The sequence below is a fragment of the Argiope bruennichi genome, chromosome 8, assembly GCF_947563725.1.
Source record: "Argiope bruennichi chromosome 8, qqArgBrue1.1, whole genome shotgun sequence".
NCBI lineage: Eukaryota > Metazoa > Arthropoda > Arachnida > Araneae > Araneidae > Argiope > Argiope bruennichi.
In genome coordinates this window covers 125,274,194-125,292,574 of record NC_079158.1, presented here as the reverse complement: position 1 = coordinate 125,292,574, position 18,381 = coordinate 125,274,194, and the positions used below count along the sequence as shown (strand labels likewise).

Below are 18,381 nucleotides of genomic sequence, written 5' to 3'. Positions count from 1 at the left end.
TTTTACTTATACTGAGTTTTCATATTTCCTATAATTTTATACTTGTAATTGGAAGAATATACATTTAATATCCGACTTATTGACTTTCTGACATTTTAAATGAAGGTAATGAATCCTTAGCTTTCCAAATTTCGCTTCGTATTTATAATATTTAATAATCACAAATAAAATCAATCGCATTAAAAGAAAAAGAGATGTGTAAGTATTTTCTTCTTTTCAAGCACATAAGAATTATTTTTCAAGAAATAATAAACCTCAGTGCGAATTCTGATTTGCCATGAAATAATACATACATGCATACATGGACATATAGACAGATGTAGATAAATAGACAGATTAATAAGCTGACATATATACATATAATGGATATTTTGTAAATCAAAATATAGTTTCAGTAGGCAAAGTCAATGTAAAATTTCGAAGTCTGCTATTGTCAAATGCCTACAATTTTCAAGTGATTACGGAATCTGAAAAATGGCTCGACTTTTTTTTTCATATCACAGTTCTCTGAACCATTTCAACCAAATTCTGACATCAAGAACAGAATCGGTGCGAGAATTGTTCTGCCTTTCTTCCGCTGTCATACTTTGCCATAATGGCAAAACATCTTGCTCAGAAAAGTAAGCAGAGGCTAAAGCAAAATGCATTCTCCCATCAATGCTTTCGTCTTGAATGAGTTGCTTCGAAGTTTTCGTTCTGTCAATTATTCCTTCCGATTTCCAGCATAAATTATGCTTGATGTGACTCCTCTGAACGCGTTTAATGATGTGATAATGGTCTCTAACCCAAAACTGAACTTCAGCAACTATTGGTTGAATGCTTTCAATCAGTCCGAAAAGAAAAAAGAATATATATATATATATATATATATATATATATATATATATATATATATATATATATATATATATATATATATATATATATATATATATATATGCTTTCTTTACTGCAATAAAAGAAAATGTCAATTCTCTATTGGAATCGACCATTCTGGAGAGGCAGATGTATAATTCAGCAATTAATTAAGCAATGGATTATGAAAAGGTGAGTCTTGGATTATTGTTCGAAATATCTCAATTAGCATCTCATTAAATAAAAAAAATGATATAAATATCGCCATTTTTTGAAAATATTTATCGAAAATACTACCACCTAAATATTATTTTTAGACATCTTTGAAATGCAAATAATAATAATAATTGAAACAGTGCCAATTTAGCTCTCGTCTTTAAATTAACGACATTTTCTAAATGCAACTATGCATAAATGTAGCAAAACGTTTCATATTTGTGTTCAATTTCAGTCCTTTTTTTTCTATTAATATTTGATGGATATTTTTCATTATCGGAAATATAATACTGAATTTTACTTTTTATTTTTATTTGATGCATTCTTTTTATGGAATCTGTAAATAAGGACCCCCCCCCCCTTCAGGAGCCACCTTCTCTAGGTGGGTACGAGTATCCCAACCCCGAGGTACCCAGGGATCTTTACTCCCTTCATATTTACTCTCCCCTGCGCCCTTTTACTGTCTGCTTGATCCTTCCATCCCTCGACGACAAAGCGAGGGAGCTCTCCATGAGAAGCTGCCCCCCTCTGTTTGCTTCTTGCTTCTCATGGACAGCCCAAAACCCCAAGTGTTCGCCGTGCTTGGCGACCTATTAGACGGGTGGTGCACTGTGGTCCCCGGTGTATCAATTGGTCGGTAGCTAGACACCTGAATGGTTAGTCTGCTTGGGATCAAGCGAAAGGGTTACCTTCTAGGTCTCTGCTTTAAGGGTGGTAGACGTTCCTGGAAGTGGCTCTTAGCGTATAGGTTTCGATTAGCATCAAGATAAGCGCCGAGGCTGGGGGTGCCTATATCCGGTGGCTGCCTTCCCTTGTTGGGCTCCGTGGTGGGCGGTGCCGTCGAAACCCGAATATGAATTGTACTTTGCATGGGTCTTTTCGAAACGTCTTTGTCCGGATATTCCATTACTGAAAAAACTCCTTTTATCATCTTACACACTGACAAAACCTTCCATATAGTCTCGCCTTTTCTGATTCAGAAACATTGCCTTAACCATTGGAGAAGTCAAAGATATTAAGAAACTTAAATCTGGAGATTTATTGATTGAAGCAGCCACAAAATCACAAATATCTGTTCTTAAAAATTTAAAATATTTAGGAGAATTTCCTGTGGAAACATATGCTCATAAATCATTAAACTATTGCCGTGGGGTTATTTCCGAACTTGACCTCGAATCTGTTTCAGATTCTGAACTTGTAAATGAGCTAAAAAGCCAAAAAGTTTAAGAAGCCCGCCGAATAAAAATAAAACGTAACGATCAACTCATTCCAACGAAGCATATAATCTTAACTTTTTGTACTCCTCAGCTTCCGAAGACTATTCTTGCTGGTTATGCACGATATAAGGTTCGCCCTTATATTCCTACTCCTTTACGATGTTTTAACTGTCTGAAGTGAGGTCCTTCGAAAAACGCTTGTCGAGGTAAACAGACTTGTTCCCGCTGTGCATCAGCCGGACATTCGAGTACAGAATGCAATGCAGATCCCAGATGTGTTAATTGTGACAAACCACCCACCTCAGATTCCAAGGAGTGCAATAAGTGGAAAATGGAAAGAAAATCCAAGAGTTCAAAGTAACTAAAAATTTATCATATTCTGAGGCAAGGAAACTTGTGCATCCTCAACCTTCTAATACATCAGCTTCGTTACCATACTCAGAAATAGTCAAAAATACTATTTCTGGTTGTACCCAGACAGATGAAAAATTAACTCGAGATGTTTGTCATCCACTTACAAAGTTACAATCTTTAACAACTAATAAATCACAGCCAGGTACTAATCTATGTACTCCCGTTATTATTCAAAACCTTTCGTCACGAAGTGCAAAGGATCTTAAGAAAAAAGAAAAATTAAAATATAAAGAGAGAACTAAAAAAACGGAAAGTAAAATGTCTTCAGTTTGTAAAGAAACGAACTTTTCGAAACTTACATTTGATCCAGCATTTGGTGAAACTGATGTTCCTCAGCCAACTGGTCATGAACATGAAACTACTGATGTCCCATCCAGTGAAATGCCACAGGACCTGCATAAATTTAAAACTGTTACATATAAGAAAAAATATAAAAAAGATCAAAATTCTGAAAATATATCGAATTCTAAATTCTGGAAGACTTCACCTCGACATGTCTCAAAATCTATGCCAGTCTGTAATTTTAGCTCTTCGCAGACCATAAATTCCAAATCAGCTGATAAAATGGATGAAACCAACTCTGAGCTTGAAACCATGTCCACAGATAAGCTCAACCAAAACTCTGACACCGAAATAGAATCGGATAATGCTATTGAATACAACCCTCACGAAACAATTGATGAAACCCCATCTGCTCCGGAACCTTGTACCGATTTCTTCACAATTGATAAAACTGTTTTTAGACAAAGTCCCCAAAAATGTATGATTCAATGGGTTGATCCTAAAAAATTTTACAGTGAACCTTCAAGTATACCTATTCATAACAAATACTTGAAAAAACATCGTATAAAAAGGTTACAATGATTTTTTTCACTTGTTTTTGTGATTTATATTACCGGTTTTTATATTATGAGAGTTGCATTTTCACCTTTTAAATTTCATTGATATTTTTATCTTTTAACATTTTTGGAAAGATTCCCTTTCTGGAATGTAATTTGCATTTTTAAGAATACTGTTACTATCCATTATTTGTCTTTCATTTTATCACAAGAATTTTTATTTTTAAATTGTATGACTAGATTGTACTTGACATATTTTTACCATTTGTTTGGCGCAGTATAGCCATATTTGTCTCTTGAGCCACTAAATCTCAAAATACCATACCATACCATACCATTCTATAAATAAGGATCTCTAAAATAATATTTGGAAATTCTGCCCTTTATTTTCTTTTGTTAGCAGTCATTCTTCGGAAAGAATAAAGGTACATAATTTCTAAATTTCTAAAATTTAATATTTGGTCATGTATCCTTTACTTTCCTTTGTTAGTAGTCATTCTTCGGAAAGAAAAAAAAACATAGATAATTTCTAAAATTTTACTTAAATAATCCTTTTTGTAGTTTGCTTAAATTATTACTGATTATTACAAGCGAAAGATGAAGAACTTCGAAGACCATGAATTAAACATCGTATTTGATGTTCATTTCTGAATAAATATTATTGAGTCGAGTGGGAAAGGTAAAACTGTAAGATGTATGGGAGATTATGAATCTTTTATATAATGAATCATAACTTCCCCATTCATATAATTTTTTTTGAAAAAACTTTTATGAATTTGTATTTTACTCTGGTTATTTAATACTGATGAAATACTTCACTATCTCGTAAGAATTCACTATCTCGTTCAGAAATTAAAACCCTGAGACTATTTATGAGTAATATATATATATATATATATATATATATATATATATATATATATATATATTTCAAGCTTTCGACAGACACTTTCTGCAGCACTGTTGATTTTAACTTTTGAACAACAATGATTGTGGAAATGTGACTTCATGCACATAATAAATAAATGATGCGTACGGCTGATGAAGTAACAGGGCTTGAATATCTACCATGATTTTATACATTGAAATATATAATTTGGGATTCAGCATCAAATTATGCTTATAATATTAAGTTGAAAGAAACAGTGCAATATTTTTAGAGAACCAGCTGGTGGCGAAAGGCAGCTAATTATAAAACAAAACTGAAAAATATTACTATACAATGCACGAAAAAGAAATCAGATTGCCTCTCATCCCATTTTCGAGCAAGTCTGTCTCCTCGACTCAGATGATTTTTTTCTTCAATCCAGGCAAACACCCTGCAGCACCTATTATTGATAATAAATTTCATCCCCTACCTCGTCAAAATTACCGAAAAAATATTTTTAAATGGTCTTAAGGACAACTTTGAAAGCTAGATTTCTTTTCTGCAGTATGGCCTTAGACAAAGAATTGCCATGCAAGTTCACAGATTAACTGGAATTGTCCGACATTGCTTTAGCCATTTTCAAGTCACTGTATATGTTTTCCTTTATATCGCCAAAGCATTTCACCGAATTTAAATTCATCGATTTATGTTCAAATCGATCCATATGAAAATCCTTTATGAAATTATCATCTTTCCCAGCTACCACACCGACAAGCATTTCATGGCACGAGTCAGAAACTCATAATTGGCAACAGAGAAGCTCAATACAGAGTTCCAAATTCGTTCTTATTTTCTACAATATGTCTTAACATTTCAATATCTTAAGATATTCTAAAATTTCAATGTCCTTTTAAAAATACCAAAAGTATTGTCTTTGCTGGAGATACAGCCATGCTCCATAGTCATAAAGATCACAACTTTATTATAGAGAATATCTACAAACACTTTAGCAGAAAAATAAGCTCATTGAAAGGAAGATTTATATAAACATTAGCAAATACAAATATCTCTCTCGTAAAAAAAAAAAATGGGCTTGCCTCTTCAACCAAACTATTCTGAAAACACACAACATGGAATTAAGTCATTGTGTATACAGGTATATCACTGGACAATCAACTTACTTTTAAAAATTTTTGGCAAAATAAATAAATAAATAAAAATTGGAAACAACTGCAAAGACGAAAAAGCACGCTTTTATCCAATCCTTAACTCCAAATATAAAGTTTGAAAGTATAATAAACTACTTTATACAAAACCATTCTATATCAGTTAATATGAAACTCAGTCCCCATTTGAGCGATTGCCGCAAAACCTGACGTAGCTGTGCTGGAAATGCTACAAAATATGACTGTTAGGCAAATCATTTACAAGTCACGGTTATTACGTAACGACGGTATTAACACTTCACGAATTTCACTAGAAGCTGTCCTCTAGATTCTTTGTAAACTAGATAACACTGCAATAAAAGAAATTGAAGTTTACAACTTCAAGAGACCTCACCGATTCATAAATGATTAACACTACAATCAGATATTCCACATGAACTTGACTTTGTACCGAATGATTCCGATAAAATTTTCATGTAAATTTCGCTCTCTGCTAATCTTTTTTTTTTTTTTTTTCCATTTTTCCTTTTTATAAATTAACTTAATAAATGCAAAGCACGTAAGAACATTTTATTCAAAAAAAATACTTGGTGAGAAATATATTGTCAAGCCGTTTCATATCCTACAACTGTGACTTTCAAATGTTAAAAACTTTGAATCCTGGAATCTGGCTTTGAATCCTGGAATCTATACGCTATATTCAAATTGCTAAGTACGGAAAAAAGGCTATAAACTGAGCTTTAGAATCAATCATTGCAATCATATTTAAATTGATTAAAATTGCTCAACTTTTTGGGCTTGGAGATGAGGCATACAAAGAATGAAATATAATGCTATAGGATGCCAACGGATGTGGACCCATATACATAAAGTTCTTCCAGTGTAGAAGAATTGTTCCTAAAATCAAAATCTTTCAACGCGCCCCACAAGAAATAGTTAGAGAGTGTTAGATCCAGTGAGTATAGAATCCGATTTATTTCAGTTGTCGAAGTGTTTAATTTTAAATAAATTTTAATTTAATGATGAAGTTCTTTCATAAAATACAGTAAAAGTAGCATTTTGAAAACAAAATATCAAAGTTCCAAATTAGTTTTAAAGTTATTAAAATTACACGATGGGTATTTTTGATGATGAACCTAGTTATTATGAACAAATCATGAGGACGACCCCAAACCTGCACAATTGACCCATTAGTGCAATTGATTTAACGTGAATGTGACCGATGATTGATGCAGAACCTTTGGGTCTCGAAGTCGGGATTCCGAACCATGTCAGTGAGGCCCTTCTCCAGATTCTTTTTGTGATTGTACCCTGTATTTAAATTCGACGAGTATTTTCTTAATTTATACAGAATCTATTTTGGTTTTAATGTAACTTTTATAAATCCTCCCTTTGTATGTTTTTTGGAGCTCAATTTTGATATATTTTTTTAAATTTTAATATTTAATGAAATTGTCCCGAAAGATTAAATGATACTTTGATGGTGGTATTAAAAAGACATGCTGCAGTAGACATTAAAGGCAAACAGATCTTCTTAATAAAAATAGTTATAAGAAAAAATACCCACTGAGTGTTGGCAATCTATTATTGTAATAATAATTCTATTTTGAGTAACATGGCTTTTTTTTCTATATTAATACATTTACACCAATAGAAATATCTTAACTTCATCAGGAAGAAATTAATTTTAAGGTTTTTCCCAATGAGAAATAAACTCATTAATTGATGACCTTAAAATCTTCATTAAAATCTTTTTATATACTTTAATTTTAGGGAAAACAGCTGGAGTACTTATTGAATTAAAATTTATTAATACCAAATGTTAAAGTATTAATACGCTTGCAATCTGCAATGCTATGCACTTTTTATGAGAGAGAAAAATATATTAGCACTCTATGTAATCCTACGGCAGTCGCAAATAATTGCATTTTTAATTTTCAATATAATAATAGTCGCTTTGGTTATCAGCATTTCGCCTAAATTATTGACTTTATAAGCTGTTAAACCACGAATATGATATTTCAGTCTTTTTTAAAAACAAAATTAAGTGCATTATTTATTTGAAACAACAGAAAAAAAAAGCAATGGATGTATTTGAATTAAAGTTCTATTCATTACTGTGGATGTAAATTGAAAAGTTTATTTATTACGGAATAAAATTGAGGTCCAAATACAATTTCGGAGTTAATGCCCAAAGAAAGCAAATATTTTCCAATTATCTTAACAGTGGAAAAGGCACGCTATTTAAACTTTTGAAGGATCAATTTGAAATTCACCAGAGCATTAAAATCTTTAGTAAAAGATGTTCTTTGTCGTCATTTTGAGGTTTGTGATATAATACTTCGGAAAGGCAAAGTCAGGAGCTTCCGATATTAATTAATGCTATCAGTTCCGAAGCACCCTGTTAGTAATCTGTCTCTCCCGGTTGGTGTTGGAGACTTTATGATGCTTGCCCCTCTCCCGTTCTTCCATTTAATGAGAGGGTTAAAATTTTCCTTCATGATTCGGGACTCCCCGAGGTTTCAAAATTAATGTGAATGATCTGGAGATCTCATACCAAGGGAGCAATATGAATTTAATAGAGCGACAATTACAAAACGCGGTAAATAAATTGGTAGCATTGTGCAATAACAATGGTCGCCCTTTAAGCCATATGTCACTGCCAGTAGGTCTGCGCCGATTGTATAATGCCCGCCCTTCGCACATACTTCCATTTTATGAGTCAAATTGCTCCTGCATAACTCAGATCTCAAAGACGTTCATATTAAAGCAGTTAATTCTTTTTGCTTTCCTCCCTTGGATATTCCGCATTTTTCCTTTTTGAATCCCTTTACAGGATTCGATAAATCCTTAACTGCACATGTTGTTTTCCAGCAGCTGTTTTTATATCACCGCCATCAGTACTCATCTTTTGTGCCTACTTTCAAGGATGGCTCAAAATTAGATGGACATGTTGGATGTGGCATCGTGTTTCCATCTGAGACATTGAGTCAACGTCTTCATAATTGTTGTACCGTTTATACTGCTGAGTTAATGGCAATTTTCTGTGCTCTTCAGAAAATTTCGCCTGCTACTCAGCATAATATCATTTTTTATTCTGATAGCATGAGTGCTTTAAAAGCAGTTTCTAATTATCACAACGGAATGCATCTAATTGCTATTCGAATTTTGTTCATATTGCTTACTTAATCAAAACATACTAAATTAAAAACAAATTTAATAATTATTAGTGACTTTCTTGAGCCTGTCTCGCAAAGCAAAGTTTTTCGAAGGAATAATATTAGAAATAGTTTTGAAAACTACAGTAGTTTTGAACAGTAATAACAATAGTTTTGAATAGTTTAGTAAACAATAGTTTTGAAAAACTATCTCCAAACATAGTTTCTACAATCTCAATTGCTGCTGGCAAAATAAGCTCTTCACCAATGGTGTGAGGTTTTTTACATCTGGCTATTTTATATGAACTCTGTAAGATGCAATTAAAGCTTTTTTATTCACAGACAAAGTTTCTTTAAAAATTATTTTTGCTTTTTCTATGATTTTAATTTTAATTCGAAGAATTCTATGGGTTTGTTGACGTACTCACTATGAAGCGTTTCCAAATATCGTTTAAGTTTATTACGTTTCATTCTGTCTGCGACCAACATTTTTGAGCAAATGATACACAGGGGTCTTTCTTCTTCATTTACTTCAGCACTGGTAAACCGAAACTTTAAGAATTCTTGAGAATATTTTCTTGGTTTTATTTTCGGAACCACACTCGTCTGTGTACTTGTTGATGCTTGACTATCGTCTAATGCTTTCTTACTTCCGCTTAAAAATTTATCCATGAGTCTGCATAAATCTACTGCCATGAATATTTAATATGGTGAATTGCAATTAACACGAAAACATATATTACACACATATTCACTATAGATTCGATAGCGATAAAAGGATCGACTCGAATGAGACTGGCTGGAATTGAAACATGCATTATCGAACATTTTCCTTCTTCCTATGAGAAAACATTTGCATCGCGCATGCTCGAGACGGCATAGGTCGCGTGGATTCCCTTCCACAAACATTGCTTATTTTTTTCACTTTTGTTTAGTCATGCTTCTTTTTTATTTCTTTTATTATTCGAAAAAATGTATTCCCAGTTTCTAAATTTAGCTCACCCCGTCTAGATTAACTTCCATTAACGAATTTTTTTTACATTCATGTTCTTTTAACGTTATCTCCCTGTCTGGCTTTCATTTCAAATATAAAATTTAAATCTTCCCCGCTTTCACTCGCTTCATCTGTTTACCGCCGGCTTGTCCAAAATGCAAGATGTGGTTTCTCGCCAACGTTGGCTCGCTTTTACTCTTGTTTTGGCAGTTATTAAAAATAATTTAAAAACAAAATCCAAAATACTCAATATACATTATTGTTGTATACATTTTATTGTAAACGGGGGGCGCGATGAAAATTATGATTAAAAACTGGGCCGCAAATACTGAAAGGTTGAGAAACGCTGCCTTAGCCGCTAGAATTCCAGTACTAAACATTCATATTGATAGGTGTATACTAGTACATTGGGGGGGGGGGAGGATCCATGCTTGCCTGAAGATAATTTAGTTTTATGGTGAATGTTAATTTATTGCACAGAGAAAAAAAATGTGCCGTGTGAAGGATCTTAAAAATTATTTAGAAAGACCATTGATAATAATAGCGCGCGCACACACACATAAACACACACACACAAAAAGATTTGACTATAAATAAAAAATTACATAAAGTGACACCTTTTAAGAGACGTATTTAAGAATTGAATGTTTACTTCAAAAGTGAAGGAAATCTCTTGAGATTGGCGAAAGCAAAAAAACCAGCTAGGATTGAATCCGGGAAGAAGCATTCGGAGAATGTCGCGAAAAAGCTGCCCACGCCACGGAGGTCGGGTAGGCGTGAGTTTGCAGTTGGATATCGGCGAGATTTTATTTCAGAGGAGAGATTTCATTTGAAAAGAACAAAACTTTTTATTTCCAGAGAAGGAGCCATCGTATTGAGGGAGATTCGAAAGAGAGGGGTTTCTAATATTATGCACGTTATCATAAAATTTTTTGGATAGTTCATAATACGGTCTATGATGCAGGGAACTTTTAAATAATTTTACTGTTTTATTTTCTGTAACTTCAATCTTTTTAAAGTTGCGTGTTGCTTGCTATACGACCCCAGAATAGACAAGCGTAAGTTCAGCCTGGATTAGGATAAAATAGACAAATAAGCTCTTTATTATTCATGGAAAGTTTGGAACTTCGTTAAATGAATGGATATTTCCGTCGGCAAGCCTTATTGATTTTTTTACAAATATTATTTGTATGAGGGGCTGAGTGTAAATCTTTTATTGAAGACGATTGAAAGTATTTTATTTCTTTTTTCCAGGGAATGGGGGTATCAAAAACTTTAAATTCGTGGCAATTTTTGGAAGCACAGGAGAATATGATCACGTCGGTTTTGTTGACAACAATTTATATTTTCCTCTTTGTAATCCAGGTTTTGAGTTTAGAATTTATTTTTGAAATATGGAGCATGCGCACATTTTTCTCATTTTTCCGACGTAAGCATAATGCGTCTTCATCTTATTTAATAAAAACTTCAATTATTGTCTAGACTACTGTGCTAAAAATAAACTTGCATGCGCAAAATATGCGTAGATGAATCGCTGTAATAAAAAGAAGAAACAAAAGTGGGGTGTCGTAGTCGTAAAATTAAAAATACCAGTGTTTAGCTCATAGCGACTCCCCGCTCCCCGAAAAATGTCGTCTTTCTGAACGCTACTCGTTTCCCCTCTTGCCCCCTCCTATGCGCCGCCATTGGGGACGATATCCGACCTTGGAATTCTCTAAATAAGGACATCTCTTCAGAATTGGCGAGATATCTCTCACTTGGTGGTGTTTAGAATACCCGATATCATTTTTAACTGAAAAAGAGCAATAAATTAACATGCATATTTTTCTACATACTCTTCAGTGGTAGATATTGTTGCGTTCCATAAAACTGAGAGATTATCCAACCAATAAATTGAAAGCAAAATGTATTATAATGCATTTTGATGAACTTTTTCATATAGACAGTTGTTAGTTAAAAAAAAAAAGCACAGAACTAAGACCGTTTATATTATTTCTAAAAATTTTAATTCTAGTTTACTACCTTGTTATTGACTTTTAATGAGAAGTTCGTTATAATGGTTGTTTTACCACAATAATGAATCGTCGTTAGAACGGGTTTTTATGCATTAAAATTGTTACATTAATTTGAATGACTAGCTTAAAGATATAAAAGCAAAAAAAAAAAAAAAAGTGCAAAGTTTAAAATAAGGAAATGTATACTTTTTAAAAGCAAAATCTCAATACATTCCTTCAACACTGAATTGATTCAGCAGATTATCATCCTATTTTTGAACTGGCTCATTGGCTGTTTCGTAATTTTAAGGGTGGTGTGGCTACAGCGGACGTGGCTATAGCGGACACATAAGATTTCGTGGACACTCCGAAACTCATCGTGGTTAGAGCGGACACATTTTCGCTCCATCTTAGAACAGATAAATAAGTAAATAAATACTTTTAAAAATCACAAATATAATTTAAAACAGTATTTTAAGTGGCAAATCTCTTTCACGTGGAATAACGGTTTTTTTTTTTTTTTTTTTTTTTTTTTTCGTTTACCGAAATTTTCTGTTTTTGCACTCGATTATCGAATTACAAACATAAATACATTTTTGCCAATCAAATTTAATTATTTATATTATATTAAAGTGCTAATGCATTTTAAACATAGCGAAATGTAATAAAAATAAAAACTTTCATAGAAATATTTAAAAATTAATAGTAACAGTATAATGAAGGGTATGAACGAATTTCAGGGATTTTGCGGAAAACTATATTTTAGAGTCAAATAAATATTAGAACAGGTGCAATTGCCATAAAATTAATTAGTTTCATTAATGTAAGTAAAAATAAATACTAGAAGTAAAATATATAAAACAGATACAAGTAAATAAAAGAAAAATAAACACAAGTAAATAAATATTAACTAACCTTTATTATAAAGGCATAAATATCATTTACCATAGAATTTAGTCCAACCTAATTACAAAACTTAAAGATTTTAGACATTTTTCTAAACTGTTTGATGTTTCGAATTCTTTTAGGATGTTTTCAATTCTTTCATCCAATTTTACATATGCTTTTTTCTTTTTTATTCCAGGGTCGCCTAACTCTCTGGATTTCAAATTAAAAGACACTTTTTGTGTTTCTTCTTTTAGTATTTTAACTAATAAGTGGACATTAGGCTGGTTTCTGCTAGTGATTGCATTTAATATGGAATTCCACCCTTCAACAGAATTATTTGTCCTATGACGCTGTCCATGTACATTCCATACTTTAATGGCATACTTGGAGAAAGGCCTTCTCTCTCAAAAATATCGGCTTATCTCTACAGCAGGTGCAAAGCTCAAAACTACACAATAGATGACATATGACTGATTAGGGAAACAACACAATAGGTGAAAAAATGTCCGCTCTACCCACCCAGCTCCTCTCACGTGTCCGCTCTGGCCACATAACCATTTTAAGTTAAAATCGAATCTTCAGTTGATACGTTTGTAACGATTGTGTGAGAATTACTTGAACATCTCCTATAGTTGAATAACCAGTTATTTATTTATTAGGAGATGTTTGCAGAAGAACGATTCCTTTGAAACAATGTGAATATGTATTGAGTATAAAAAAATGGAGGAATGTTCGTTTTAAACTGGACCCAGCCTAAACAAAACAGGCGCGTGTTACTCGTTTCTAATTAGTCGTTATTTATTTATCTGGTTCCGTTTTTGGGGGGTAAACTCAGGCTCCATTTGGAAGCATCGTTCAAAAAAAAAAAAAAAAAAAAAAAATTGCATTTTTTTATTTTATTTTTATTTCAAACCATCCTACTATACCTGTTTGCTATTATTATAACGATTTTCATTTCGAAAGTTTTTTTTTTTTTAAATGTGCACTTGATTTTGAACTTGAAATGAGCATAACTAACTCAAGTCTAATAAATTTAGTTTACAGAAGTATTATTTAGGAAATGGGTTATCAGCCTGACGGAATGAAAATAAAAGATTAGCAAATATACTTAAAATTCGAAAAAAAAAAAAAAACCCTCTTCGGTTTTCAAGAATCTTATCCTCCTTTGATAATTGAACGGACACAAAATCAAAACATTTGAAACGCATTTCTGCAAAAGAACAACGCCCTATTATAAGAATTATATCCCAGCAGTCAAAAGTATAATATGTTCAATTTGAGTTGTTTTTTTTTAATTTCATTTTTAAAAAGTTATTTTTGCAGAAAATTGTAACATGAAGCAAAAGTTATTCTTTTATTAAACTTAATTTCAAAAAGGCTTGACATTGTTATATAAAATGATCTACCACTATTAACGTAGGGTGACCTTATACATATTTTATATACATTAATTTAATTGTATTGTCTATGATAAATTAGATAGTAATTACTACTTTAAAGAAAAAAATTTGCAACATTAGGTAATTTTTAAAACATTTTTAAAGATTTTGAGAAATACAAAATTAACAAACTTTAGGGATTTTTTTAATTTAATGTTGTCACACTAACTTAACCGGGCAAATGAAGATTCATTTTAAAAACAATGAATACATTTATAACGAATTATTTATGCTGAACTAAAAGGAATTTTGTCATTTTTTCCCCCCAGTATTGGGAAAACTTTGCCAACTGCTGCATTTCGCTACACTGTATAGAAATATAGGTCACTATTATTTCATTAAGTTGCAAATGCAGTTACGTGGCACTTTATTAAATATACCCTTTTCGCATTTTTTCTAATTTAAAGAGATTCGATACCCCCAAATTTTTTCCCACAGTTTCCGACTCATTTTTCAAAATTTGGGATAGATACATGTGAATTGTGCAGAAACTTAAATTTCTAAAGGATTTTTTAATTAAAAAGTTATAAATTTAAATTTTTAAAAAATATTAACCTTTATTTTTAATGATTCTTTTTGAAATATTTTCAATATTTTTTCCTCAAATTTTTTTCAAAGGGATCTTACGATGTATTTAAAAGAATTAGGTATTGGTTAGGCCAAAAAAAGTTGTTCGAATTTTTTTGAAATTGCATAGGAAATATAAGATTTTTCACTTTGAACTATTTTTAGAAAAAATTCTAATCAAAATTTTTACCAATCCATCTCTAATTCTATTAAACATGCATTTAAGAATGAGCAGAAAAAATGTCATGCAATACAATAAAATGTGATTGACTTTTAATATCTTGCAGCAGACAGAATTTTGGAAAAAAGCAAACTGAGAGAAACACCTTTAAAATTTTCAACACAATAAAACTGTAATAAAAACAGTTCATATCAAGCTTGTTTTCCTCAGAGCAATAATGTGGCATTCGTAAATCTGAAGATATGATAATAACATATATTTTATTAATATATATTATTATCCTATTTTTTAATGACCATTATCATACATAGGTATTATTAGAAAAGTTTTACCTTCTTTATTCAATAATTTTTTTTTCGTCAAAATAATTTTTAAAAGATCTGCTGTTTTATCAAATATCTATTAATACACTGCGGAAATTCTAGACCATTCGATTTAAATTCAAATGAAATGAGTCATTTTGAAGATGATTATAATAAATGAGAAATTCAATCGAAAAGAAAAGCAAAAACCATAAAACTATAAATAAACAATGTTTTAACCATTACAGTATCACCAACGGTCCTGCTTTTTATTTCATGGAGAAAAAATTAAACGGCTTGGCCACTTGCACATGAAATATCCTCGATGTAAATACTGGAAGTGGGCTTGGCACCTGATATCACGTTAGACAAAATAATTCCATATCACACTGAATACTTGTCCAATTGTTTTGAAATTTTCAGTTTAATAAGTCAAAGATTCAAGGATCATTTTTCACTCAAAATTGGAAAGTCGATATATTTGTCGATTTTCTGAAATTCTCAAGGTACCGAGCTCTCTTAAAAAGAAACAAATTTTGGAAGCATCAGCATTTTCATATAAGGTTAATTGTCAGAAGAATAAATGCGCAAGTATTAATTCAAAACAATTTACAAGGAAGCAAACTATATACCGCTTCTCCCTCCCCCAAATATTTCTCCAAATTTAAAGAAAAAAAATTGAAAAATTTATTTACTAAAATAATATTTTAGTAAATAATAAAAATTCATTTACTAAAATAAAATTGAAAAATTTAATTTTAGTGATAAGTTAAAATGACAGTACATGAATTATGTTCATTAAAAAATACGCCAGTTTAAACAGTATTCAATTTGATCTCAAGTTGTTTTGAAAGTAAATGATGTATTTGAATAGAATTGAGTCTTCATTGTAGTTAATCAATGTAGTGTGACATGAAATCCTGCATTTGAAACGACTCGGATGTCTTCGCATAATCATCCTATTTCTAGAAGCAGATAAGAAGTAATAATCTAAGAGTGGACGAAACTTAAGTAATGAATATCGTAAATGCAAATAAGTGCACTATCTAAATAAATTCAACCCGGAAGAAAAGAATGAGTAAATATCCAAAGCATCCATGCATATGGAAGGCAATTAATTTAATAGTTTAAAAAAATTAAATAATTGAAAAATTAGCAAAAGTTTTTGCTAGTGGTCATCCGCCTGGAGAAGAAACAGAATTTAGAGTTATCGATGTTACTAACAAGCACCAAAATTGGAGAATAATCAAGTTCCCGAAAAAAATCAGATGCATTAGACAAGAACAATGTTCAATAGGAGAAATCATTAATTATTTTCACCACACCAATATATGAAAATACATCGATGTTACTATGTAGAGCTCAAGCAGTAAATATACATTATTTTATAAAAATGATAATTTTTTTTTCTTTGTTAGGTAGTTCATAAAGAATTGCTGGAAAAGTTTTACATTAAACAAGTTAGAATTTTTAAGAATATAACATGAAAAGGTTTTCTATTTAATTTACATAACAATTGGCAGTAAAAAAATACTATTTATCTTAACACAAACTACGAATAATAGGTATGGTACAAAATTGTTAAATCATTAAATATAGAAATGATTTACGCAATAATATTTAGATATTGATAGAACTCAATGAATTTATGGACTACAAATATATCTGTATTTAATTGATTGTAAATATTTCATTCAATTTGACGGTATTTATCTGAAAAGTCTTTGAAGTAACATCCTTTTACTTGGAAGTATAAGGAATAATAATTTAACTGACACTTTAAAAAGATTCAAACAAGAATGGTATTAAATATAAACACTCATTTTATAGAACACGATAAACAATTTATGCGTTCATTTATAGATACTGAATATATTTGTGGGTTATATGCTGGCAAATAGCTAACTTTAACAATTTTCATAGAAGGAACAAGAATTTATTGTGCAAATTTAACATTCTATTTATAAGAAAAGGACCATATTTGAAAATGAATGCATATATAATTATCTTTCTGATCTATACATTTTAAAGAACAGGCAAATGTCTTGACAAATACAAATAAAGCAATGCTTTTTCATTTTCAACTTCATACAGTAAATAGAAAATTCCGAACTGCGGAATAGTAAAAAGATTGCAATGGATAAACATTTAAAATGCAAATTTTATTACATTTATTATTAAATATATTCTCAAGGTTAATATATATATATATATATATATATATATATATATATATATATATGTTTAGTTTTGCCACTCTAACATTGTGAATGAACGAGTGAAATTGTGAATAAAAAAATTTTACAAAATATTTATCATGTTGACATTTTTTCAGTTCTTGAGTCATCTTTAAAGTCAAATAGTGCAGACTTGGCGATATTTTTGCTACGACGTCTGTTTCTTCAAAGAATGAAGCTGAACAAAACCGAAATCAATGCAGAATTTACTAGAGCTCTTGACTAGTGAGTTGTCAAGCAGTTCCGAAAATAATTGGGCTACATTGATCAGTTATCGGATTTGAATGTAAGAAAAAAAAATTTGAATACTGTTTTATTGTTACTTTTATAAGGTACTCTTCCTAGTTCTTTAGTATTTGGATTTTGTAAATGAAATAATAGTTCACAAATAGATAAGCAAGAAAATACAGCGATAAGAAATTCTCCATGTTGGGAACATTTTGCAACCCATCTGTTTCTATTCCTGTTAGCAGAATTTGACGATATTTGCTATCGTCAAAAGCAATAAACGATCAAGAATGAATAATGCTGCACAGGTTACATAAATAAAAACATTAATGTTTTAATTTATAACAATGGTTTCAAGCATCAAAGTAGAGACAGACAAAAATACTTACGAAAGCAAATCAATAATCTTCTGCGCGAATTTCTGGAGGGTCTTGGTATGCCTTTGGGTGTTGGCACTAACATTGTTCGAAGTGAGTAGACAGATTTAGGGGGAGGTAGAGAACAGGGTTGCTGGGTCAAAACAGTAAAGGGATGATTTGGCTGGCTTTTGTTGGTTTGTTACAAAATATGCGAGCCAAAAGCAGCCAAATACTTGTGCAGCTGATTTTGAAGAAAAGAACTTAACCCTTCAGTATATGCACTTTTTTATTTTTTGAACTTTAAATCATTTTGACTCAAAATTGTCTGGGACTTATTTTTTACCTTATTAGCTATTTGTATAAAAATAAAACATGGTCAGAGTACATGAATATTTTTTTCCGGCAAATATGTTCCATTTAAAGCAAAAGTGGATTTTTAAGGAGAGAATCAAAATTGAG

The 18,381-nt window shown here is 31.2% G+C and overlaps 1 protein-coding gene across 2 annotated transcripts in view; it reads right to left on the bottom strand.

Moving 5' to 3' along the window:
- Positions 1–18,043, bottom strand: part of LOC129981728 (uncharacterized) — a 91,479-nt gene extending 73,436 nt beyond the window's left edge. For both annotated transcript variants that reach the window (XM_056092687.1, XM_056092686.1), the window contains exons 1-2: positions 17,953–18,043; positions 3,002–3,095 (exon numbers count right to left, since the gene is read on the bottom strand). The gene's annotated coding sequence lies outside the window, so the exon portion shown is untranslated. The remainder of the gene's footprint in view (positions 1–3,001; positions 3,096–17,952) is intronic.
- Positions 18,044–18,381: the final 338 nt, after the last annotated feature.